Source organism: Balaenoptera acutorostrata, chromosome 6, assembly GCF_949987535.1.
Source record: "Balaenoptera acutorostrata chromosome 6, mBalAcu1.1, whole genome shotgun sequence".
In the NCBI taxonomy this organism is placed as follows: Eukaryota; Metazoa; Chordata; class Mammalia; order Artiodactyla; family Balaenopteridae; genus Balaenoptera; species Balaenoptera acutorostrata.
The window spans coordinates 26051179-26077690 of record NC_080069.1 but is presented as its reverse complement, the minus strand read 5'-3'; the positions used below and the strand labels follow the sequence as shown (position 1 = coordinate 26077690).

Genomic DNA, 26512 nt, shown 5'->3' with positions numbered 1-26512 from the left:
GTGCTGTGTTGCCTAGACCACTTTGCACTTCTCCCCTGTGACAACCACTGCATATCTTTTTTTTTTTTTTTAACATCTTTATTGGAGTATAATTGCTTTACAATGGTGTGTTAGTTTCTGCTTTATAACAAAGTGTATCAGTTATACATATACATATGTTCCCATATCTCTTCCCTCTTGTGTCTCCCTCCCTCCCACCCTCCCTATCCCACCCCTCTATGTGGTCACAAAGCACTGAGCTGATCTCCCTGTGCTATGTGGCTGCTTCCCACTAGCTATCTATTTTACATTTGGTATTGTATATATGTCCATGACACTCTCTCACTTTGTCACAGCTTACCCTTCCCCCTCCCCATATCCTCAAGTCCATTCTCTAGTAGGTCTGTGTCTTTATTCCCGTCCTGCCCCTAGGTTCTTCATGACCTTTTTTTTTTTTTTTTCTTAGATTCCATATATACGTGTTAGCATACGGTATTTGTTTTTCTCTTTCTGACTTACTTCACTCTGTATGACAGACTCTAGGTCCATCCACCTCACTACACTGAAAGCTCCTTGCAGGCAAGAGAGAGGAGTGAAGCATGTCTGACCACATTGCCAGTACTTACTCTAGTCCCTGATGAAAAGTGTTTATTAAAAGTTTGTTAATTAATGGACACAAGAATTAAAGTTTTCTAACTTACCTTCTGTATAAATCACAGGAGTGTAATGACATCTCTCAAGTAGCCAATATATTTTGAGAAGAATCTGTAAGAATAAAACAGCATTAAAAATTGATGTTTAATAGGGCAAAGAAAATTCCCAATTACTGAATTTATCATTTATTTTATATTTCAAATATGGATATCCTTGCAGCTTTTGAAATTTTTCATTGTAAAATTTAGGTGTTCACAGAACATGGATTAAAAAGCAAATTTACTTCGAGGTATTGTTTCTATTTTGACACAAAGTCATAAAAAAAAAAACTATTACCAAAGAAGATGTTTAAAATAATTTAAATATGTGACTTGTAACAGCTACATATATTGTAAATCTACTGTTCTAAAAATAAGGAGCAATTATCCCTTGTTTACTTTAACATTTAATATGCTGAACAGTCTGGAGAACCATTTATTTACTAACAAATATATGTAAAATAGGGTAGTGAAAAACAACTCCGTGTGCTTTTTTGACTGTTTGAAAATTATATTTGAATTATTGAAAAAACTGAAAATGTTTCACAACATTATTTGAAAGATGTGTAAGAGAGAGGATAGGAAAATATGCCTGCATATTTATTGCCTAACAATTTAAATTACAAATATGGAGAGTACAAACTTTCAGTTATAAGATGAGTAGTTCTAGAAATTTCATGTACAGCATGGTGACTATAGTTAGTAATAATGTACTGTATACTTGAAGTTTTCTAGAAGAATAGATCTCAAGTGTTCTCACCACACACACAGACACACAGGCACACACGCACACAAAAGATAACTATGGGAAATAATGAATATGTAAATTAGCTTGATTATGGTATGATTTCCTGATTTCACTTTGTGAAATGATTGTGGAATCATTTTCACAATGTGTATGTAGATCAAAACATGATATTGTACAACCTAAAAATATACAATTTTTATTTGTCAATCATACTTCAATAAAGCTGGAAAAAATACACAGACGTATATATACAGATATATACATGTATACATATATATGTTTTGTGTATGTATATATGCACATACATATGTGTGCGTTTTAGCATCCTTAAATTTGCATTACCTATTCCAGTTTTTGCTGGAAAATACTATTTTTATTGCTCCACAAAACATAGCACACCAAGGTTGATCAGCAGATTTGAATCCCAAGTAACTGTCCTCTCTCTCCAGCAGTTTCTGACAGGTTTGCCTGTCCTTGGGTTTGGTGAATTCCCTCCCTGCTCTCACCTCCACTGGCAGAATCCCCAGCTTACCCCGACCCTCTAGTTACAGCCCTAATCCTCCAAAAATTTCATGAACATAAAGAAAGGTTTCTCCTCAGGAAAACACTGCATGGTTCTACTGTTGACCAACTATGGGTTTATAATATGATCAATTCATGTGATTTGTCTATAAACCTGGAAGGGCAAATTGAATAGATTTTATTTTTTCTCAGAATAAGTGAAGGTACACATCAATCTACAATGGAAAATAAAATATCATTAAAATGTACTTAAAGGGGCTTCCCTGGTGGCGCAGAGGTTGAGAATCCGCCTGCCAATGCAGGGGACACGGGTTCGAGCCCTGGTCTGGGAAGATTCCCACATGCCGCAGAGCAACTGGGCCCGTTAGCCACAACTACTGAGCCTGCGCGTCTGGAGCCTCTGCTCTGCAACAAGAGAGGCCACGATAGTGAGAGGCCCGCGCACTGCGATGAAGAGTGGCCCCCGCTTGCCACAACTGGAGAAAGCCCTCACACAGAAGCGAAGACCCAACGCAGCCAAAAATAAATAAATAAATAAATTAAAAAAAAAACAAAAAACAAAAAAACCCCCACAACTTTATAAAAAAAAAAAAAAGTACTTAAAAAAGAACTCCTTGCCTAGCCCTAGATCCCAGAGGTTTTCTCCCAGGATTTTTTCTAAAAGTTTTATAGTATTATATTTTATATTTAATTTTGTGATCCATTTTTGAGTTAATTAGTGTGAAAGGGGTGAAGTTTGGGTTGAGTTTTTTTAGCCTGTGGACATCCGTTTTCTCCAGTATCATTTGTTAAAAAGACTAGGCTTCCTCTCTCAGAACGAAATTAGTAAAGTGAACAAAAAAATGAAACATAAAACTGAAAGTGAAGATTTTTATTCTTTGTAAAAAAGTTTTAATATCTCTCCGTTAATAAACAAATAACAATTTATGGATAGAGTTATGTTAAACAATAATTTTGCAATTGAATCATGCTCAAAATCAACCCACCAAGTTTGAGAAAAAGACCTCGTTAACTGAACCGCTATGGAGACCAGCACAACTCCCAGGTATATTGGTGAATTTGAGAGAGAACTTGATAGCACATGGCCGCAGTTTACTTGGCTGAGTGCCACCTGCATAGGCACAAATGACCCAGTTCTGAAACTCATCTGGCTCCTGAGCAAACGAAATGTAAAGGACTATGTATTAGTTTCCTGTTGATGCATAACAGATTACCACAAGCTAAGTGGCTTCAAATAACACCCATTTATTAACGTATAGTTTACAGCAGGCTGGATTCAATGGTCAGAGTATCATAAGGCTGAGAGGAAGGTGTTAGCAAGGCAGATTCCTTGTCTGGAGGCTCTAGGAAGACATCTGCCTCTAGGCTCATTTAGGTTGTTAGAGTACGGTTCCTTGCTGTTGGAAGTGCTAGGTCCCTTATTTTCTGGCTGTCACCCAGAGTCCTTTCTCAGCATCTTAAGACCACCCACATTCCTTTTCATGTGTTTTCCTCTGCCTTCAAGCCAGCAATGATCTATCAAGTCACCTTGTACATCAAATCTCTCTGACCTTCTCTTCTGCTGCCAGATGGAGCAAACTCTGTACGCAAAGTGCTTACCTCATTGGGTCCAGTCCACCTGGATAAACTCTATGTATTAAGATCAATCCATTCAGTTTTAACTACAACTGCAAATTCTCTTCACAGCAGTATCCAGATTAGTGTTTGAATGAAGAATCAGAGAACAGGAATCTTGGAAGACCAGGTTTAGAAATCTTCCTACTATAAGCCTGTAATGAGTTAAGTGCATTTAAGCCCTTCTGGGATTTCCCAGAGGGGTCTTGTAGTTGATGATGAAACATTCTAGTTAGTTACCATGTGATATTTACACATTAATCCTCTACATCTTCCTGGGACCTGCGATGTCCTCCAGCTCTTCCACATTCATCAGGTTCCATAAAGTTCCTCAAAGGCACTACCATCCTCACCTGGCGTGGCCGAAAATTCCACCAGTGGCAAAGCAGGAGATTCCTTGAGGTGCCCCTTGATGAGGGGCAGGAGAGAGGACATGGTCTTCTTTTCTGCTTTGGTTTACAAAATTTAAAGACGTATCAAAATTTCAGAGCTTTTGTTGACAGTTTTTTTGTTTTCACGTCTAACTCTTTGTCCTCTCCTCCATGGGGCTCAGGCATCAATGAATGGACCTGGTCCAGGTGATGAATCTAACTAACAGGAACAACCAGGGTTTGACCCGGACCAGACCTCCTCTAAGATGTCTAAGTTTTGGTCTCACTTTAACTCACGACCAATAACTTCACAAGGGCCCTCATTGTTGCCCAACAATTCTAACATATTCCTTTGTCTGTTCACTCTCTCATGCTCCTAAATTATTTCATACTTCACATCTTCCCTTTCTGAAAACTTTCCAAGTCTCCTCCTCAGTGACCACCCTCAGCTGATGACTTGCTTCTGCTGACTAAAAACAATTGCACAGCGTGAGAGTTGTGAGTTAAGTTTTATCTGGGGCAAAATGAGGACTATAGCCTGGGAAACAGCATATCAAATAGCTCTGAGAAAGTGCTCCAAAGAGGAAGTGGGGAAGGTCAGTATATATGTGATTTTGGTGAAGGGGGAGTACATGCAATCAAGCAGGTATTTTTTGCAGAAGGTTCTGCTAGTTTCGTGAAGGTTACTGCTAGTCATGAGGAGCAGACATCACCATGAAGAATTTTTTAGTGCTTTTCTAAATATGAGGAGATGCAAGAATTGGGCTCATAAAATCATCTCCTGAAAATATCTGTCTAAGGACCTGTTCTGCCAGTTTCTTCCAGAGCACAGAGTGCCTCATTTCTGATCTCTACCCTGAATTCCTTTCTGGGGGTGTTGAAGGTCAGCAGATGCAGCGGCTCATAATTTAATTTTTGTAGAGGTAGATGGCAAGTGCCAATTTGTATGTGACATTTCCATAGGCCTGAGAAGACAGAAGCAATCGGAAGGCAACTTCCCTATTTTCCCCACATCTGCCCACCTACAGGCCATTGTGTCCATGCACCCTGCCTTCCCTCCTGACACAGTGGATTCACTGTCCATGCCCCGTTCAGAGACCAAACCTTCCACTTTGCACCAGAATCTATCTACTCTCTCCAACAAAAAGATACAAGGCAGTGTACTGCCCCAGATATTCAACGACACCACCTCATGGATAAACAATAAAAATTTTATTTAATCATTACAATCAGCATACAATGGTACCATACTTTTTGCATCTTAAAAAATAAATACATAATACCTCTTTTGATCTCCATATCCACCTCTAAATACTCCTCCATTTCTCTTCTCCAACTTACATATATACTTGAAATTTTCTTTTTTTAAATTGAGGTACAATTGACATAGAACATTATATTAGTTTCAAGTATACAACATAATGATTCAATATTTACATATATTGCAAAATGATCACCACAACAGATCTAGTTAGCATCCATCACCATACACAAGAATTTTTTTCTTGTGATGAGAACTTTTTTTTTTAAAATTTATTTTCTTTTGGCTGTGCTGGGTCTTTGTTGCTGCATGTGGGCTTTCTCTAGTTGCGGCAGGCGGGGGCTTCTCATTGCAGTGGCTTCCCTTGTTGTGGAGCACGGGCTCTAGGCACGCGGGCTTCAGTAGTTACAGCATGTGGGCTCAGTGGTTGTGGCACATGGGCCCTAGAGCGCGCAGGCTTCAGTAGTTGCAGCACGTGGGCTCTAGGGCACACGGGCTCAGTAGTTGTGGCTCACTGGCTTAGTTGCTCCAAGGCATGTGGGATCTTCCCGGACCAGGGTTTGAACCCATGTCCCCTGCATTGACAGGCGGATTCTTAACCACTGCACCACCAGGGAAGTCCTGATGAGAACTTTTAAGATCTACTCTCTTAGCAACTTTCAAATACGCAGTACAGTATTATTAACTGTAGTCACCATGCTGTACATTACATCCCTATGACTTAATTATTTTATAGCTGAAAATAAATTTTATTTTAAATGAATTTTATTTTATAGCAGATGCAAACTATTATATACAGGATGGATAAACAACAAGGTCCTACTGTATAGCACAGGGAACTATACCCAAGCACAGGGAACTATATCCAATTTCCTGGGATAAACCATAATGGAAAATAATATTTTTTAAAATGTCTCTATGTGTTTAACTGAGTCACTTTGCTGTACAACAGAGATTGGCACAACATTGTACATCAACTAGACCACAAATAAATAAATAAATAAATAAATAGGATGGCAAAGAGTAGAAATCAATCAGTCTCCTTCCTTTATTTTTAAAAGTAAGCATGCTGTTATGTTAAACAAAATTCAAAATTGAAAGTACGTAAAAATTCCTACAGAATTCATTCTGCAGAAGAGGCTGAGGAAATAACAAGCAAGGCAGCCATAGCAATATAATAAAATATGAGGCCTATGGGACCACAGAGCTCCTACTATCAGTAGCAGTTGAACAGAAGTGGAGAGTCAACATCAAATAGCAGCTACCTGGATCTGTAATAGCTAAAATAATACTCATATGATTATAAATATAAGTATCACAGGGGAGAAAAATGGGCGTGGGTTTAATAAATTGAAATTCAAGTATAATTCCAGAATGAAAACCAATTCCTTAGGACTGATTATGGCAAGATAGTTGTACTTTATATACTTTATCTTTTGGTACATTATTAGAAACTTGTGCAAACATCAGAGCACCTTATTACTTTTCCAGCACAAGAATTATTGATTATAAGAGACACCATTAATACTTTAAGAGGACTAAAAGAGGAAAAATAAATACTAGATTAAATATGCACTTTAATTTTAAAATTCATACTGACTAGTAAGTATGAAATAGTAAGTATGAAGAACATGTCTAACCACTGAAGGATCACAGCAACAGTCTCAACATACTGATTAGTAATTAGACTATTTTAGTAGCTTCAGTCAGGGTGAATACCACATTACAAAAGGCACATTAATGAACAAATGTAGCTCTAGAGGAAAACAAACAGGAGATGAGGATTCTGAAAATTTTTCCTTAGAACTCAATGGCCATGTCTAAGATTGGCTGAAAGTATAAGACCTAAAGGAGGAGGAGTAACATATGGAAGTAAGATCCAACTAGCTAAGAAAAGATAGGTGAATACCACGGACATTGGTTTTCAAAGAGGGATGTCTGTAATGAACCCAGACTCTCCTGGTCTGCCTGGAGCCCTCTCAGCAGAGTTGGGCAACACTTGCAGGATGCTATACAAAACAACATCTGTGGCACAGAAAGTTTAACTAGAGGACTGACATGTGTGTGACCAGAGGACATGCATTTAAGAGGGACTTTAAGGATATCTAGTGTGACTCCACAATTCCATGGATGAGTTAACCAAGGCCCAAGGAAGAGAATAATAATGCAGTTGATAAGTAGCTGGGCTTGGTCTAATCCAACTAATCCAAGGCAAGGATATACAGTGGAGAAAAGACAGCCTCTTCAATAAGTGGTGTCGGGAAAACTGGACAGCTACATGTAAAAGAATGAAATTACAACACTTCCTAACACCATACACAAAAATAAACTCAAAATGGATTAAAGACCTACATGTAAAACCAGACACTATAAAACCCTTAGAGGAAAACATAAGCAGAACACTTTTTGACATAAATCGCAGCAAGATCTTTTTCGATTCACCTCCTAGAGTTATGAAAATAAAAACAAAAATAAACAAATGGAACCTAATGAAACTTAAAAGCTTTTGCACAGAAAAGGAAACCATAAACAAAACAAAAGGACAACCCTCAGAATGGGCGAAAATATTTGCAAATGAAGCAACTGACAAGGGATTAATCTCCAAAATATACAAACAGCTCATGCAGCTCAATATCAAAAAAACAAATAACTCAATCAAAAAATGGGCAGAAGACCTAAACAGACATTTCTCCAAATAAGACATACAGATGGCCAAAAAGCACATAAAAAGATGCTCAACATCACTAATTATTAGAGAAATGCAAATCACACTACAATGAGGTATCACCTCGCACTGGCCAGAATGGCTGTCATCAAAAACCTACAAACAATAAATGCTGGAGAGGGTGTGGAGAAAACAGAACCCTCCTACACTGTTGGTAGGAATGTAAACTGGTTCAGCCACTATAGAAAACAGTATGGACGTTCCTTAAAAAACTAAAAATAGAGCTACAATATAATCCATCAATCCCCCTCCTGGGCATATACCCAGAGAAAACCATAATTTGAAAAGATATGTGCACCCCAATGTTTTTTGCAGCATTATTTACAATAGCCAGGACATGGAAGCAACCTAAATGTCCATCAACAAAGGAATGGATAAAGAAGATGTGATATATATATATATACAATGGAATATTACTCAGCCATAAAAAAGAACAAAATAATGTCATTTGCAACAACATGGATGGACCTAGAGATTGTCATACTGAGTGAAGTAAGCCAGACACAGAAAGACAAATATCATATGATATCACTTACATGTGGAATCTAAATAAATGATACAAATGAGCTTATTTACAAAATATAAGTAGAGTCACAGATGTAGAAAACAAACTTGTGGTTACCAGGGGATAAGGGGGGGGGGAGGAATAAATTGGGAGACTGGTATTGACATATACACACTATTATATATAAAAGAGATAACTAATAAGAACCTGCTGTATAGCACATGGAATGCTACTCAATACTCTGTAATGGCCTATATGGGAAAAGGATCTTAAAAAAAAAAAAAAAGTGGATACATGTATATATATAACTGATTCCCTTTGCTGTACACCTGAAACTAACACAACATTGTAAATCAACTATATTCCAATAAAAGATTTTTAAAAAGAACATAGGTAAATTTCTCTCCTCAAGAACCTTTATACTTTTTAAATTATTTCATACTGCATGACAGTTAGTAATAGCAAAGAAAAGTGATTTCAGTTACCCCACAAAGTGGTACTATAGTGCCGTGAAGACACTTGATTGACTAGGATGTTAGTGCACTGTAATTTTCTGATTAATTAAAATATCTAGGTTTCTTAAAGTTATATATTTAATGTAGCCAATAAACGGGTGATAGACATTAAATTTAATAAAGGAGGAGAAAATCAGGATCTCCAATACAGGGAAACCAAAATAGTTTAAAAAGTTATCATGCATTACTATTAAGATTAAACCTCAAGGGAATGAAGTCAGGGAAGATAGTGAAGTTGGAAGCACCAAGAATTCACCTCTCTACCTGGACAGCAACTGTACTAGGAGAAACTATCAGAGGTGGATATTTTGGAACTTTGGAGTTTATTTGAACACTTGTAACTTCAAGGGGATAGCTTGGCTAGGACGTTTTCATTAATTTTGGTTTATTTCAGCCATTAGGGTGGTTGCAGCTACTCAGCCCCCTACCCCAGCCCCATACCAGACAGCTGTGAAGAACGTAACCCAAATTTCTGGAGCAGCTTCCTCTGGAGCTAGGGTGGCCAATAAGATCCTTGTCATCCACATGTAGGTTCTTGGTTCTAACTGTGAATTACTGCTCTCACTGCTGAAGTGTGGATATGGAGGCTGGCCACCAATGTTCCAACTTCCACCAGCTGAAGTAATTTCCAGGAGATTTAAAAGAGCCACCTGTTTTTTTGTTTGCTTGCTTTTTGTTCGTTTGTTTGTTTTTGATATTCAAAAGCAACTATGTATATGGGGGAATTTAGAAAGCCACCATGCATACCTAGGGAAATATGGAGCTCAGAAAAGACATGCAGAAGATCTTAAGCTTTTACTCCAATACAGAGACACCTTATAGCAACTTTTTAAAGTACCAAACTCTGAGGAAAAGGGAAAATCTGATTTCCCCAGTTTCCATGTTATCAAATTCAAAAGTCCAATTGTCAATAAAAAAACAACAAGGCATACAAAGAAACAAGAATGTATAGCTGATTCAAAGAAGCAAAATAAAGCAACAGAAAATGTACCTGAGGAAGCATAGATGTCAAAATTACTAGACAAAGATTTTAAAACAACTCTTTTAAAGACACTCAAAGAGCTAAAGGAAGACATGGACAAAGGAAAACAATATATTAAAAAATATCAATGAAGAGATTAAATTATTTTCAAATAGAACCAAAAAGAAATTTTGATGCTGAAAAGTACAATAACTGAAATGAAAAATACCTCAAAAGGGTTAAAAAGCAGATTTGTGCAAGTGGAAGAATAAGTGAACATAAAGAAAGAACAACTGAAATTATCAAGTCTAAGGAACAGAAAGAAAAAAGAATGAAGAAAATTGAACAGAGCCTAAGAGACCTGTGAAACACCATCAAGTGGACCAACATAGGCGTTGTGGGAATGCCATCAGGAGAAGAGAGAGAGAAAGGAACGAAATGAATAACGCCTGAAAACTCCCCAAATTTAAAGGATTGAAATTGCAATAAATGCATCTACAAATCCAAGAAGCTCAAAAACTCCAAATAGAATAAACTCAAAAATACTCACACTGAGATACATTATAATCAAAATGTTGAAAGACAGAGACAAAGAGACAATCTTGAAAGCAGCAAGAGAGAAGTGACTCATCACATACAAGTGATCCGCAATGAGGTTATCTGTCAATTTCTCATCGGAAAGCTTGAAGGCCAGAAGTCAGTGGGTTGATATACTCAATATGCTTAAAGGAAAAAAAACTGTCGATGGGCAACTTTATATCCAATAAAGCTACTCTTCAAAAATGAGGGAGAAATGACCCCCCTAGATTTTAAAAAGCTGAGGGAGGTCATTACCACCAGACCTTCCCTCCAAGAAATGTTAAAGGGAGTGCTTCAGGTTGAAATGAAAGGAAGATAGTAACTTGAAGCCATATAAAGAAATTAGGGTAAAGGTAAATGCATGGGCAACTGTAAAAGCTACTATTACTATAATTTTGGTTGAGCCTGACTTTTATTTTCTAAAGGGTTTAAAATACAAATGCATAAAAATTATTAATCTATTTTATTGTATACAAAATGTGTAATGATGTAATCTATGACATTAATAACAGAAACTGAGGGTGGTGTGGTATAGTAGTAGAGCTTTTTTATGTTATTGAAGTTAAGTTGGCATCAATTCAAATTAGATTATTATAACTTTGGGATATTAAATATAATACCCATGGTAACCACCAAGAAAATATCTATAGGATATACGTATAAAGAATTGAGAAGACAATTGAAATATTTCACTATAAAAAGTTAACTAAAAATAAAGCAGTAATGGAGAAAATGAGGGACATAAAAACCTAAAGGCATATAGAAAACATATTTGTTTTCTGAAAAATGGCAGAAGTAAATCCCTCCTTATCAGTAACTACCTTAAGTGTAAATGGATTAAACTCTCCAATAAAAATACAGAGATTGGCAAAATGAATAAGTATTTATAATTCAACTATGTGGTCTCTATCAGAGACTCACATTACTTCTAAAGACAAATAGGTTGAACGTAAAATGATAGAAAAAATATTTCATACAAATGATGATGAAAATAGGGCTGGAGTGGCTACACTAATATCAAACAAAATAGACTTTAACTCTAAAAAGTTTACAAGAGACAAAGAAGATGTATCTTAATAAAAGTCTCAAGAAATAATCTAAGTATTCATCAACAGATAAATGGATAAAGATGTGGTATATATATACTCTGAATATTACTCAGCCATAAAAAAGAATAAAATTCTGCCATTTGCAACAAAGTGAATGGACCTAGCTACAGAGTACTATGCTTAGTGAAATAAGTCAGACAGAAAAAGACAAATACTCTATGTTATCACATATGTGGTATCTGAAAAAATAAAACAAAGGTATATAACAAATTAGAAACAGACTCACAGATATGGAAAACAAACTAGTGGTTACCAGTGGGGAGACGGAAGGGGAGAAAGGCAAAATAGGGGTATGGGATTAAGAGATACAAACTACTATATACAAAATAGACAAGCAACAAGGATATATTGTACAGCATAGGGAATATAGCCATTATTTTGTAATAACTTTACATGGAGTATAACCTATAAAAATATTGAATCACTATGTGTACACCTGAAACTAATAAAATCTTGTAAATCAACTATACTTCAATAAAAAATTAAATTAAAAAAGGTTCGATATCACAATGAAAATAGAAATTATGAACATTTATGCACCTAATAAAATACCTCAAAATATATGAAGCAAAATATTGATAGAACAGAAGGTGAGAAATAGAGAGCTCTATAATAATAGTGGTGATTTCAATGCCCTGCTTTCAGTAATGGATCGATCAGTCAGACATAAGAGATGTAAGAAAATAGAGGACTTGAAAAATGCAATAAACCAACTAGATATAAAAGATATATAGAACACTACCCCAAAACAGCAGAATACAGTTTTTTTTCAAGTGCACATGGGACATTCTACAGGACAGATCACATGTTAAACCACAAAATAAGTCTGAATAGATTAAAAGACAGATATCATACTAAGTGCCTTCTCCAATCACAACAGGACGAAGTTAAAAATCAGTAACAAAGAAAACAGGAAAATTCACAGATTTGTGGAAACTCAACAACATACTCTTAAAGAAGCCATCACAAGATAAATTAGAAAATACTTAGAAACAAATAAAAACACGACATACTAAATTTATGGGATGCAGTGGAAGTAGTGCTCAGAGGGAAATCTATAGGTGTAAATGTTTACATTGTAAAAAAATGTAAGATCTCAAATCAACAGCTTCATACCATAAGGAACTAGAAAAGGAAAATAAAGCCAAACTCAAAGCTAGCAGATGGAAAGAAACAATAAAGTTTAGAGCAAAGTTAACAAAATAGAGAAATAAAACAATAGAAAAATATTAATGAAACCAAAAATTGGTTCTTTGAAAAAATAAGCAAAATTGACAAACCTTTACCTAGACTGACAAAATAAAAAAGAGAAGACACAAATAACTAAAATCAGAATAACAATGGAAGTATTACTACAAACCTTATAGAGGCAAAAAGGAATTATAGAAGAATACTATGAACAACTGTAAGCCAACAAATTAGATAACCATTAGAGAAATGGGCAAACTTCTTGAAACACACAAATGCCCTAAACCAACTCACAAAGAAATAGAAAATCTCAACAGACCTATAACAGGTAAAGAGATTGAATTATTAATCTAAAACTTACCAGCAAAGAGAAGTCCTGGACCAGGTGGCTTCACAAAAGAATTCTACCAAACATTTAAAGAAGAATTAATATCAATCCTTCTCAAGCTCTTCCAAATCATTGACAAGGAGGGAACACTCCCTACCTCATTTTATGAGTCCAGCATTAATTTATATCAAAGCCAGAAAAAAAAATACCACAAGAAAAGTAAATCACAGATCAATAGCCCTTATGAAGATAGATGCAAAAATCCTCAACAAAATATTAGTAAATTGAATCCAATAGCATTTTAAAATCATTACTTACCATGACCAAGCAGCATTTATTCCTGAAATGTAAGAGTCGTTCAACATAAGAATATTAATCAATGTAATGTGTCACATTAATAGAACAAGGGAAAAAAACCACATGATTATCCCAATTGATGCAGAAAAGGCATTTGACAAAATCAAACACTTTCATGATAAAAAACTTCCAGAAGTCTGGAAATGGAAAATCCCTCAACATATTAAAAAATATTTACAAAAACCCACAGCTAACATTATAATCAATGGTAAGGGACTGAAAACTGTCCACCTAAGATAAGGAACAAAAACAAGAATACCCACTTTCACTGCTGCTATTCAACATTCTACTGGAAGTTCTAACCAGAGCTATCAGAAAAGAAAAGTGAATAAAAGGCATCCAAACTAGAAAGAGCTAAAACTATTGCAGATGACACCATCCAGTATATAGAATACACCAAGTAGAAACTAATAAATTCAGCGAAGTTGCAGAGTACAAGATCAACACGCAAAAATCAGATGTGTTTCTAAATACCAGCAATAAAAAAAGGCCAAAAAAAATTTAGGAAAGCAATCCTACTGATAATAGCACCTAAAAGAATTAAATACTTTGTAGTAAATCTAACCAAGCAGGTGAAAGAGTTGTACACTCAAAACTACAAAATATTGCTGAAAGAAACTGAAGAAGGGACTTCCCTGGTGGCGCAGTGATTAAGAATCCGCCTGCCAATGCAGGGGACAGGGGTTTGATCCCTGGTCCGGGAAGATCCCACATGCTGCAGAGCAACTAAGCCCATGCGCCACAACTACTGAGTCTGCATTCTAGAGCCCACGTGCCACAACTACTGAGCCCACGTGCCTCGAGCCCCTGCTCTGCAACAAGAGAAACCACCGCAATGAGAAGCCCGCGCACTGCAACAAAGAGTAGCCCCCACTCACTGCAACTAGAGAAAGCCCGCTCGCAGCAACGAAGACCCAACGCAGCCAAAAAATAAATGAATAACTAAATAAGAAACTAAAGAAGACAAAAATAAACGGAAAGATATTTATATTCATGGCTAGGAAGACTTAATATTTTTATGATGTTAATACCACCCAAAGCAAGCTACAGGTTCAATGTAATCCCTATCAAAATACCAATAGTTCTTTTCACAAAAATGGAATTTTAGGGGGCCTTAAATAGCTAAAACAGTCCTAAAAAAAAGAAAGAAAACTGGAAGACTCATACTTCCTGACTTTGAAACTTACTGCAAAGCTGTAGTAACTAATACAGAATGGTATTGGCATAAGGACAGACATATAGACCACTGGCATAGAATAGAGAGCTCAGAAATAAACTCTCACATATATGGTAAATTGATTTTTGACAAAGGTGCCAAGATCATTCAATGGGAAAAAGAAAGTCTTTTCAACAAATGGTGCTGGGAAAACTGGATATCCACATGCAAAAGAAGTTGGACCCTTACCTCATATTAAATGCAAAAGTCAATTCAAAATGGATCAAAGATCTAAATTTTAGATCTAAATTTAAGAGCTCAAACTGTAAAACTCAGGGAAAAAAATTTTAAAGTCTTCATTACATTGGATTTGGCAACGACTTAATGACTATGACACCAAAGCACAGGTAACAAAAGAAACAAATGATAAATTGGACTTGATCAAATTATTGTTTGTGCATCAAAGGATACTATCAAAATATATAAATAAATAATGGGGTAAAATATTTGCAAATAACATCTGATAGGGGATTAATATCCGGAATATATAAAGAGCTCCCACAACTCCATAACACCAAATAACCCAATTCAAAAATGGGCAAAGGACTTGAATAGACATTTCTCAAAGGAGATATGCAAATGGCTAATAAGCACATGAAAATGTGCTCAATATCATTAGTCATTAGGGAAATGCAAATCACAGCTACAAGGAGATAGCATTTTATACCTACTAGGATGGGTTAAAAAAAAAAAAAGAAAACAAGTGATGACAAGGATGTAGAGAAATTGGAACTCTTGTTCATTGCTGGTGGGACTGTAAAATGGTACAGCTGCTGTTGAAAACAGTTTGTTGTTTTTTCAAAAGACTAAACATGAAACTACCGTATGACCCACAGTTTCATTCCTAGGTATACATTCAAAAGAATTAAAAGCAGGGACTTGAACATATATATGTACACCAATGTTCATAGCCAAGTTATTCTCAATAGCCAAAAGGTGTAAATAACATGTGTCCTTGAGCAAAGGAATGTCTAAACAAATTGTGATATATACATACAAAGGAATATTATTCAGCCATAAAAAGAAGTGAAATTTTTATATATGCTGCAACATGGATGTATCTTGAAAACATTATGCTAAGTGAAATTGTCCAGATACAAAACAACAATCATTTGGTGATTCATAGAGACAGAAAGTAGAATAGAGTTAAAGGGGAAAGAGGAATTATTGTTTAATTGATACAAAGTTTTTGTTGGGGATGACCAAAAAGTTTTAGATATAGTGGTGATGATTACACAACATTGTAAATGTTATTTGATGCTACTGAATTACACACTTCAGAACAGTTAAAACGATAAATATTACGTTATGCATATTTTACCACTATAAAGAAAAGATCCTCAATTTCTTTGAAGTTAAGATAAACAGGTGAGAATACTGAGTTTTAGGAAAAAAACTACAAATATATGTTAATTGAGAGAAAGTTTTTTTGGCAATAAATTTTAAAGGAAGTGTTTAAATTGGACCTATACAGTAAAAAATGATAAACATAATAGATAAAAATCCTTGATAGAAGTTCCATAAGTCACAGAAGTACTTGTTAAAGTTACAGTTTTTAAGGTCACTATGCTTCTCCTTACTTATTTTCATTTTGACTTTATGTCAACCTGAGAAAAAATAACCAGATATGTCCAACAGTAACTCCAGAAAATTAAACAACACAATGCTGGAAAGGTAGAATCCGTTAATTATCCAAGGCACTATAACATAAGTAGAGTTGCTATACTGTTCTGAATGAATTACTGAAGTTTTAACAGAAGTATTCTTTTAAAAAGCATTTGACTGAATGACCACTGGACATCAACTCAAGGTAGAAGAGGCATATATAGGATTTACCATCTCTGATTGTTTCCAGAATTTCATGGTGTATATAATGTAATATCCCAACTCTAGAAAGAAGACCACATGGACCAAGAGAAAGGCTGCTTTCTTAATCTTAGTTTCTGATCCAAAATTTTCAGTGGTTTTTCACAGTCTAAAAGACAAACCCAAATTCCTTAATGCGACATTATCTGGGGCTCAAAATATAATATTGCCAATCACTCCCCCAAGTTCTGAAATCCTCCTAGAGTCAAATTGCTTCTGTCAAGTATTCAGCACAGATGTGATTCTGCTCAGATGTGTGATTATTTAATTTCTCCCACTGTATTAGACTGAATTTTTGCTCAGCACATATCCCCAGTGCTCAGCAGTAATTAATTAATTAGTTAAGACTCTTAGAGCCATCTGTCTATGCATCATCCTTCCTATAAATCCCCTTCTCACCTTTCACCTCCTACCAGGCCTTCTCGCCTCTAGCCTCTTACTACTCATCCCATATGAAAACCACCTTCTGATGAGTTTGCTAAAACCCAGTTACATCACATCCCTGTTCCTCAATAAGTTGTATTCAGATCTAAACTTTCTTGGTTCTCCAGATCTCAACTTTCTTGGTTCCTGCCTTATATTTTGCTCCACTCATCTGGCAAACTGGACTACTCACATTAGTCCCAAACATTCCTCCACACATTAGTTAATGCCATGCTCTCTGTCACAAGAGCCCCTGTGCTTCTCTGCCCATTAAAATAATACCCACATTTCAAAGTTGGCCTAAATGTCACTTCTTCCAGGCAGCTTTCCTCTTATTGCCCTACCTGAAAATGAGATTCTTGTTTTTAACTTCTCTGGCATTGGAGACATACCTCTTTCAAGGCGCGCATTACATGGCATGCTTACTTCTCTTAAAATTCTCTTGAAATCATGGATTGGACTGGGTTTACCTCTCTGTCTATGGCACCCTGCAGAGAGTCGATGCAGGCTCAGAGGGCTGGACAAGCTGGAGAAAAGGCCCCTGAACTGCACCAGAGAGCAGGTGAAAGATCTGAGAGAAAGTGTGAGAGCCCTCTGACCCAGGCATTCTAGGCAGATCTTCAACTAACAAGTTGATCTCAAGTCATTGTCACTGCTCATCATTTATCATTGGTGCGCTTAAAGAAATGTATCCATACCATCTCAATGGGCAAAATGGCGCTAGGAAAATGCATATTTAGCTGATAAATTTGAGTTTTTACTTAAGATACAAGGATCACACACATTACACACACTTCTCTTTTTTTCATGTCTAACACACATGAATATTAAAGAGAGATACACTTTATTAGTGCTTGTTGTCACCAAAGAAAGTGGTGGTGGGCAAAAGCAAAAACAGCAGAGATGCTCTGAGTGTCCTTATTCTAGACTTTATTGAATTTTAAAAGATTCTAAGGCTCAAACTAGTCCAGTAGAGGCCAAGACATATGCAACTAAAAATCTCATTGGGTACATATTCTATTGTGTAAGCATGGCAAGTGGTGAAAATACACCACCTTACATTCATTTGGAGGTCAATCCAGTACCATCATATGAATTCTTTAGCAATTTGGAACATTTGGGTCAGGATGTTTATTTGCTGCCTTTGAAAATAGGAAAAGAGAGGATCTGGACAGAGAAGAGATCTTGATTAGAATATGTTGGAAGTCCTTTCAAGTCCAAGTTTTGAAATTCCCATTTGAATGATTGGAAGAATAGCTTATTTTCATGATAGAGCTCCTTTCTTGGAACCAAATTCCACAGCTCGGGTACAGAGCAGAAAGAAACAGCCCAGCCCCACCCACTTTATAGCTTGGTGGTGGTGCTCTGGTCTCTGATTAGCAAAGAAGCTGAGGCAACAGGCTACAGTTATGGCAACACTTGGCTTCCTGCAGATTTCCACAGATGAAGGAAGAAAACAGGGGTGATAGTGCGCACGGGCTGCTGTGTATGGCTGTGCATGCTTTTCATTGTACAGTCTGTGCATCGAATATTGCAGCAGCCCTGGACAGAGCTGGGTAAAGGAATACTTACTCGTTTCTTCATCATCATGCATCCTCCGACCTGGAGAATGTGAAGCAAATTTTCAAGAGGTAAAAGTTTACTACATCCAAAGAACAAGTGAATAATGTTATCAGAAATTGTACCCAGATGAAGAAGAGGTGGAATTATTGTACAGTGCTCCTACTGAGTGGTGTATTAAACTGACGACATATTTTAGTCTCTTTGGTGGAAAATCATGACCCATTAGGATTTCTGCTCATAAATATTACTTCTTTTGGGCTTTTCTTTATATTTTTCTGTTTTGTTTATTTATTTACTTATTTACTTATTTATTTTTGGCTGTGTTGGGTCTTCCTTGCTGCGTGCAGGCTTTCTCTAGTTGCGGCGAGCGGGGGCTACTCTTCGTTGCTGTGTGCGGGCTTCTCATTGCAGTGTCTCCTCTTGTTGCAGAGCATGGGCTCTAGGTGCGTGGGCTTCAGTAGTTGTGGCATGTGGGCTCAGCAGTCGTGGCACACGGGCTTAGTTGCTCCGTGGCATGTGGGATCTTCCCAGACCAGGGCTCAAACCCGCGTCCCCTGAATTGGCAGGCAGATTCTTAACCACTGCGCCACCAGGGAAGTCCCTTTTTGTGCTTTTTTTTAGCCTAGTTCACTATAAAATTAGACAGATGTTCAGAGAGAAAATTAAGCACTGATATCGGATTGAAGCATTTAGTGTATTTCAAATGAAATACATAGATAATCCTGCCTATTCATGTATGTCCAAGTTGAAAAACAAGTGATTTGAAGGAGTTTAGCCCCATTTTATGCTGGAGAAATTCTACAACCTAAAACAAATTCAGCTCTATTTATTCTGATTCAAACAGAAAACATTTAGGTGTCTACAAATACTCATATATGTAAGGTGGTCAAGCAAGTCCTTAGGTGTATTCATCCAATGCAGAAAAAGTTCTGGAGATCACATTCATATCCAGAGACCATACATAATGTAACCCACAAGAAAGATCTTCAGCTACATACCTATTCTTCCCACCAGATATTAAATTATATCTTTATACAAACTAAAAGTTATTTTTTCATGATTTATGTAAATAAGTTAAGCATGGAAATGGTATTAAAAATATATTTATACATATGCATAATAGAAAATTTTAAATTGAAAATGGCTAATCAATTTTATAAGGAAATTAAATATGATAAAACTAAGAATATAGTAAATTTTTGAAGCAAAATATTGTTGTCTATACCATTTTTATTTTAGATATTTTTAGTTTTTATTGAAGTCACTATAGTTTGTCAATGACTTTTGGGAAATTAGAAAATATTTTAATATATTTACAATCACTATGCCACCATTACTCAGGTATCTCTAAAGGGAAAGAAAATCTGTATTTTAATTCTGGGAGGAGGAATAAGACCTTGGTCAAGGCTGAAGTTGGTAATTCAGAGTTCCCCTTTTTGCATAACTGACATTTCGTAGTTCCTATTTCTGAGTGATCAGGTTATATAGATTCTCATACTTCTCCCAGTCCCTCCTTATTTCTGTCATCAACCATTTCCCCTCCCTTATTGTTTATCTTAAATTGCATGGCCTCTACCAGGCTGCTGGTCTTTCCAGTGGACCTTAGTCCCTGGGCTTCATTCGCCCCCTCCATGTCTCTCCTCACATTTCACACTGCAGGGCACAGGTGCAGATTCACACCCAGACACACCTTCGCACCACACTCACACTTCAAAAATTAAAAAAACAGGACATTAAAAAAAATTACCATTGGTATTTTACAGGCTCAAAAAAAACAGGCTTATTTTACCATTTATTTATATATTTCCTCTATGGTGAAGTTTCTATACAAATATTTTGCCAATTTCCTTACTGGATTTTTTTCTTCTATTGCTGAGCTGCAAGTCTTCTTTACATATCCTGAATATAAATCCTATGTCCAATATATGTTTTACAAGTATTTGCTTTCAGTCTGTGACTTGTCTTTTTAATTCCTTAACAGAGTATTTTGAAGAGCAAAAGCTTTTAAATGTAACAAAATCTAGTTTATTAGTATGTTGTGTCCCATATATCAATAAAAATTTTTATGAGTCTATATAGAAACTCAGAACTACAAATATCTTCTCATATTTTTTCTACAAGTTTTATAGTTTTAGCTCTTCCATTTAGGTCTATGATCCATTCTGAGTTAATCTTCATATATGCTTTGAGGTAAGAGTCAAAGATCGTTTTATTGAATATGTATATCTAATTGCTCTAGCACCATTTATTGAAAATATGTCTTTCCCCTTTGAATCACTTTGGCACATTTGTTGAAAATCAACAGACCATCCCTTTATGTGTGGATTTAATTCTGGACTCTATTCTCTTTCAGTGATTTACATATCCATCTTTACACGTCTCATACTGACATGATTATAGTAAGTCAAAATCAGTTGGGGTAACATTCCCAACTCTGTTCTTATTTATCACAATTGTTTTGAACTAACATCTTAAAAATATTGTTTTCTTGGCTATTTTGGCCCTATTTCTGCCATATACATTTTGGAATATTCTTGCCAGCTAGGTAAGTACCACCTTTGGGATTTTTATTAGAATTGTATTTAGACACATTTGAGGAAAATTGATATTCCTTTAATAATGTCTTGGGACTTATCCAATGTTTTTCAATAAAATTTGAAAATGTTCTTCCATAAAGGACATAAACACATATTCTTTTAGATTTATTCTTGGGCATTATATATTTCTGTAAATGATGTCTTCATGTTTCCTAATAATTTGTTGCTGTGATATCTAACTGCAATCGATTTTTAGGGTAATATTCTTATATCCTGCAAACATGCTAAACTGTCTTTGAAATTCAAAAATTTGTTTAGAGTTTTGTTTCCATGTTGACAACTATTTTATCTACTGCTAATAATGATTTTGTTTCCTCCTTTATATTTCTTATACATGATAGTTTCGTTTCTTGTCTTACTACCTTAGCTAGGCTTCCTAGCACAACGTTGAATAGAGCAGTGACAGTGGGCATTCTTTTCATGTTCCCAATTTTAAAAGAAATGGTTTAAACCCTTCACCTTCCAGTATGATGTTTATTTTGTTTTGTTTTTTGATTTTTGTCTTTATCAAGTTGAAATAAGTATCTTTTCATTTCTAGTCTGCTGAGGTTTATTGTTGTTGTTCTGGTTACTATGAAAGGATGTTAAATGGTGTCATGTGTCGTTTTCTGTAAATACTGAGATAATCAAAAGTATCATGTCTCTTTTAATCTATTAACAGTGGCTTACACTAATAATTTCTAAAAGTTTTATCATTTTTATTCCTGAGGCAATCCTTGTTTTTGTCTTTCATTGGGTGTTGATTCTTCTTGAATATTCTGCACACCACACCCCATCCTCAACATCTACTTCCAGAGAACCCAACCAGTGACAATGGTTGATTATTGCATTTTATGACAGTTTCAAGCCACCTGGTTATGACTTTCTTAAATACCCCTAATGCTACTGGTTTCCAAACTTCTTGCCTGACACTCCCTCTTCTGCCACCTTATAATCTTACCTATAGGTATATCCAGGTTAAACATTACAGTTTCCACAAAATCTCTTTTTAGTGCCCCTCCACTTCCTTATGGCAATGACCTTCCACTCTGCTCGCAAGGTACTTTGTTGTGATATGTAAGTTAAATTTATGAATAAAAATCAAATAATTACCATAAATTTGCTGTCAAGGTTTTTAGAGACTAGAGAAAATAGATAGGAGAATGATTGGACATAGAAGGGAACAAAGCAAATAATGAATGAGAAATTAGGCACCTAAAGTAGAAAACATATTTACAGACTAATCTGTGATGGTTGGTACCCAATGGCCTGTAGTGTCAAAACAAGTCATGTGGCCAAGTGAATTGGGAGAGCAGGACAAGTAGGAGTGGTGTGTTAGAACTAAGAATATGTTCACAACTACATCTCTGAGGATGATTACCTCTCCTCCTGCCTCACTGTAGAAATGTGTGTTAAGTAATGCCACTGAGTAAAAACGTAGGAGTTCATAATCCCTTTGGATGTCGGTAATTAGCATAGACACGACCTTAATTCTCCCCAGTGGTATTTCTTTAATAATCCTGATTCCATAATCTGTGTGTCATTTCTTATGGCTTAGCATGGTCCTCACTCTGGGGCTCTACACCTTAGGTTGAATTGGTTTTGCCGGATGTTTTTAAGAAGAGGAAACACAGAAGATAACATAAGAACACTAAGTGACTTGCAGAGAGCACAAAAGGAAAAAAAGCACAGAAGAGGCAGCTGGAATGCATGACACTGCAGACCAGAGCTCTACTGTTGCTTCTTACCCTACCTTGAGACCTCTTTGGCTGTAAACATTACATTTTACTGTACTGGCTGACTCTGCCATTTTCTTTAGGAATTATGAAGCAAACAACAACAAAAACTTATACAGTGTGGTCCTATCTCTTTTGTTAGTCACCTTGTCTTGCAATTCTTCCCAAACCCTATGACTAGTCATTTTGAAAACTTTTATTATTGCCTAATGCACTGTTATATTTTTGTTGCTGTTGATTTCCTCTCCCCACTCTGTGATTTCTAGTGTGTCTTCTAGGAATACCTATCCTTTTCACCTGGTGAAGTCACACTGCAATGTTTGGACCAAGACGTGCATGGCCTCACCTGAAATGCTTTCTCCAGCTCCCTCAAGTCAGAGCAAGTGACCACCTCTTCCAGATGTCCTTACGATTTTCTGCAGACCTTTAAGTTTTCTTTGGTACACTGTTAATGTCCATTTTCCCCAATTCGTCTTTGCTATCACCCCTCTCCACTTCAGCACGTAACATGGGGTAATGCATATGGCAGACAATAATGGGGGCTGAGTAAATCAGTAAGAAAATAAATGAATACTTAATGATACCAAAGCACACTTCCAAAATGATATATTCATTACAAATCAAAATCTCTCTTTCACATTCCTTAGTAGATAGTATTTCTTCTTGTCTATTTCAGAGAAAGAGGGTGGACTTTCCTCTTCGAAGGCATTTGATCTATCTTTTAATTTGTATCAAGGATGCAGGGTGCCTTTAGTCTTTTCTTAGCATGGTATTACCTTGTCATCAACAATAATTCAATTTCAGCTTTCCTGATTCCATCAGAAATATTATTCTAAAGTATTACCGTGTCGTCAACAATAACTCAATTTCAGCTTTTAGTAGAAAAGCTGAAATTGAGTTATTGTTGACGACACGGTAATACTATTCTAAAGTCTTAAAGAAATGTAAGTGTAACACAAGCTGGAACTTGGCGAGAACACGGAAATAGCTATGGATATATAAACAATCAAGCAAGCAAACAAAGCCCTAATACGGATTTGATAGCTTGGCAAAAAGTTGTGGTGTGCATCGTATAGTCACGTGATACAGATAGAAAAGCCCTCAATTCCTTAACTTGAGATATCTGGTTTTCCTTAATTAACAATAATCTTTTGATGTTCAGACTACCTGCCCTTTGTTACAAAACTTCTATATAACCTGGCTCCCCGCCTTGCCTCCTCGGAGCAGCTTCTCAGAGCTATCTGAACTGCTGTCTCTCGGTCTGCAGTCCTCATTTTGCCCCAAATAAAACTTAACTCGAAAAAAAAAAGAGCCAAGGGACACATTTATTGGAAGCCATGTAATCCTTTTTTTGTTCTAGAGAAACAGAAAACTGTATTGTACATATATGAAAGTGTTATTTAGTTGTATTATCAAAGTCACATAATTCTTAAGCATTTATTCTGGAATTATCAAGTTGCTTTGTTCAATTTTCATATTATATTTTCTATCTTTATAATATGTTAATTTTAAGATATTCACACTCTGCTTTAAAGTCTGCCTATGGTATACTTGACCCCATAGGGTTCTGTTACTGTTGTTAAAAATCACACAAATATGAAAAAACTTATTGAAAGAAAAAGTAAAATATTTATGTGGGTGGATATATATACATATACATGTACATATACATGTTTATATGTATAGATGTGTGTGTGCATTTTAGATCTCTGTGTATGTATGAATTTTCCAAAGTTCTAAAGGCAACAGAGAAGGCATCCAGTTGCTCTGACTGAGAGAGCTGGAGAAGGTATCTCAGGCAATGTGACACTTGCATTGATGATAAACAATGCAGTTGGGAATTACCCAGATGCAACATACATAAAGTGCCTAATATCTATTTTTTATTGCATGAAAATAATAAGCATCCCATGAATCAAGAACCATCAATAAACATAAATGACATGAATTCACAGCAGAAGTAAACAAATACTGCAGATCTACCATGAGTGAGTCTCCGTACTGATCCCGATTAAAAACACCGAACACAAACATTAAAAGGAAACGTGAAAGGCATTGGCTTGATGTTCCATCTAAAGCTTATATTCAATACAACATCTATGACTCCTGGAGGAAAAGAAAAAGCCTTTTCTTAAATTCATACAATAAGGAATACACTATCTCCCTTTTGGACTGATCTAATTGTTACAAAACAAGAACTATTGTGATGAAATTTGCTTCCAAAAATTATGCAATTTTCAAAATTGGCCCTAATTTTATTTTCTATTCTGTATTTTAAACACATGCACTTCCTTAAATTAATAATCACTTGACTTGGTTTCTAGATAGTCTACCATGTGGGTCACTTTATTTTAGAAATATTCAATGTCTCTCTTAAAATGCAGAGTGGATGACTGAGCAAAGTAGTAGATATGATCTCTTTCTACACAACTTTTTGACATTCTTCTACTTGTCTTTCCCCACTAATAGATTTTCTTATATTTTGATAACATATTTATGACAAACACAGAGTGGTATATTTTCATTTTAAAGGGTCATTTTCTGTATAGGTCCCTAGAAGTTTTGGAAGTCCATTGAAAGCCAGTAAATGAATAAAAAAGTGTTAAGTTAAAATTTTGTGTGTGTGATCAAATGTCAATTCATTTGATGTCATTATTATAAAGTATCATTAACACTTTACAAAAAAGTCAAAGTACCCAAAGGGCCTACAATGCCTCAGGCTTCTTTGAGACACTTAAAAGAAAACATATATAAGTAAAAGTCAAAAGAAAGATGCTTCTTAGGAGAATTCAGTGATCACACGGCTGTATTTGTGATTTAAACATCTTACCATGACCTTCAGGAGACATAGTGGGAGTCTTTACGGCTCAAAACCAAGTTCCTGAAAGGGCAGCTCCCATGGAGTGTAATGTGCATGTCTGCATAATCATTGATTACCTTTGGGAATGAAAGCCATAAAGAATATTTAAAACTGCATGAGGAATTAAAAAGCAGGAAGTTCTAATCTTTGGGTACAGTATACATGTGTTTCTTTTCTCTCTTTGGTCAACAAAAGTCTTAGAGTTCATTGGAACCATTTGCATAAACATAATTATAAATTGGAGTATCATCAGCAAAAAACAGTTTTTAGGAGAGTCATGTTACTCAGACTGGAAGCCTGTGGTAAATGTATATATGTGTGTATGTACATACTTATTTTTGGTAACCAAATCAAATGTCCCTTCTCGTTAAAGTCTATCCTTTGTGGAGCCCTCCTACACTGTTGGTAGGAATGTAACTTGGTACAGCCACTATGGAGAACAGTATGGAGGTTCCTTAAGAAACTAAAAATAGAGCTACCATATGATCCAGCAATCCCACTCCTGGGCGTATATCCAGAGGAAAACATGGTTTGAAAGGATACATGCCCCAAAATGTTCACTGCAGCACTGTTTACAATAGCCAAAACATGGAAGTAACCTATATGTCCAACAACAGATGAATGGATAAAGAAGATGTGGTACATATATACAATGGAATATTACTCAGGCATTAAAAGGAACAAAATAGTGTCATTTGCAGCAATATGGATGGGCCTGGAGATTATCATCCTAAGTGAAGTAAGTCAGACAAAAAGACAAATATCATATGATATCGCTTATATGCAGAATCTAAAAAAAAAAATGATACAAATGAACT

At 35.9% G+C, this 26512-nt stretch overlaps 1 long non-coding RNA gene across 1 annotated transcript in view; it reads right to left on the bottom strand.

Moving 5' to 3' along the window:
• Positions 1 to 5116: 5116 nt before the first annotated feature.
• The window catches only part of LOC130708366 (uncharacterized), a 116226-nt gene continuing 94830 nt past the window's right edge, over positions 5117 to 26512 (bottom strand). The window contains exon 3 of the long non-coding RNA XR_009008587.1: positions 5117 to 5762. This is a non-coding gene — a long non-coding RNA (uncharacterized LOC130708366). The remainder of the gene's footprint in view (positions 5763 to 26512) is intronic.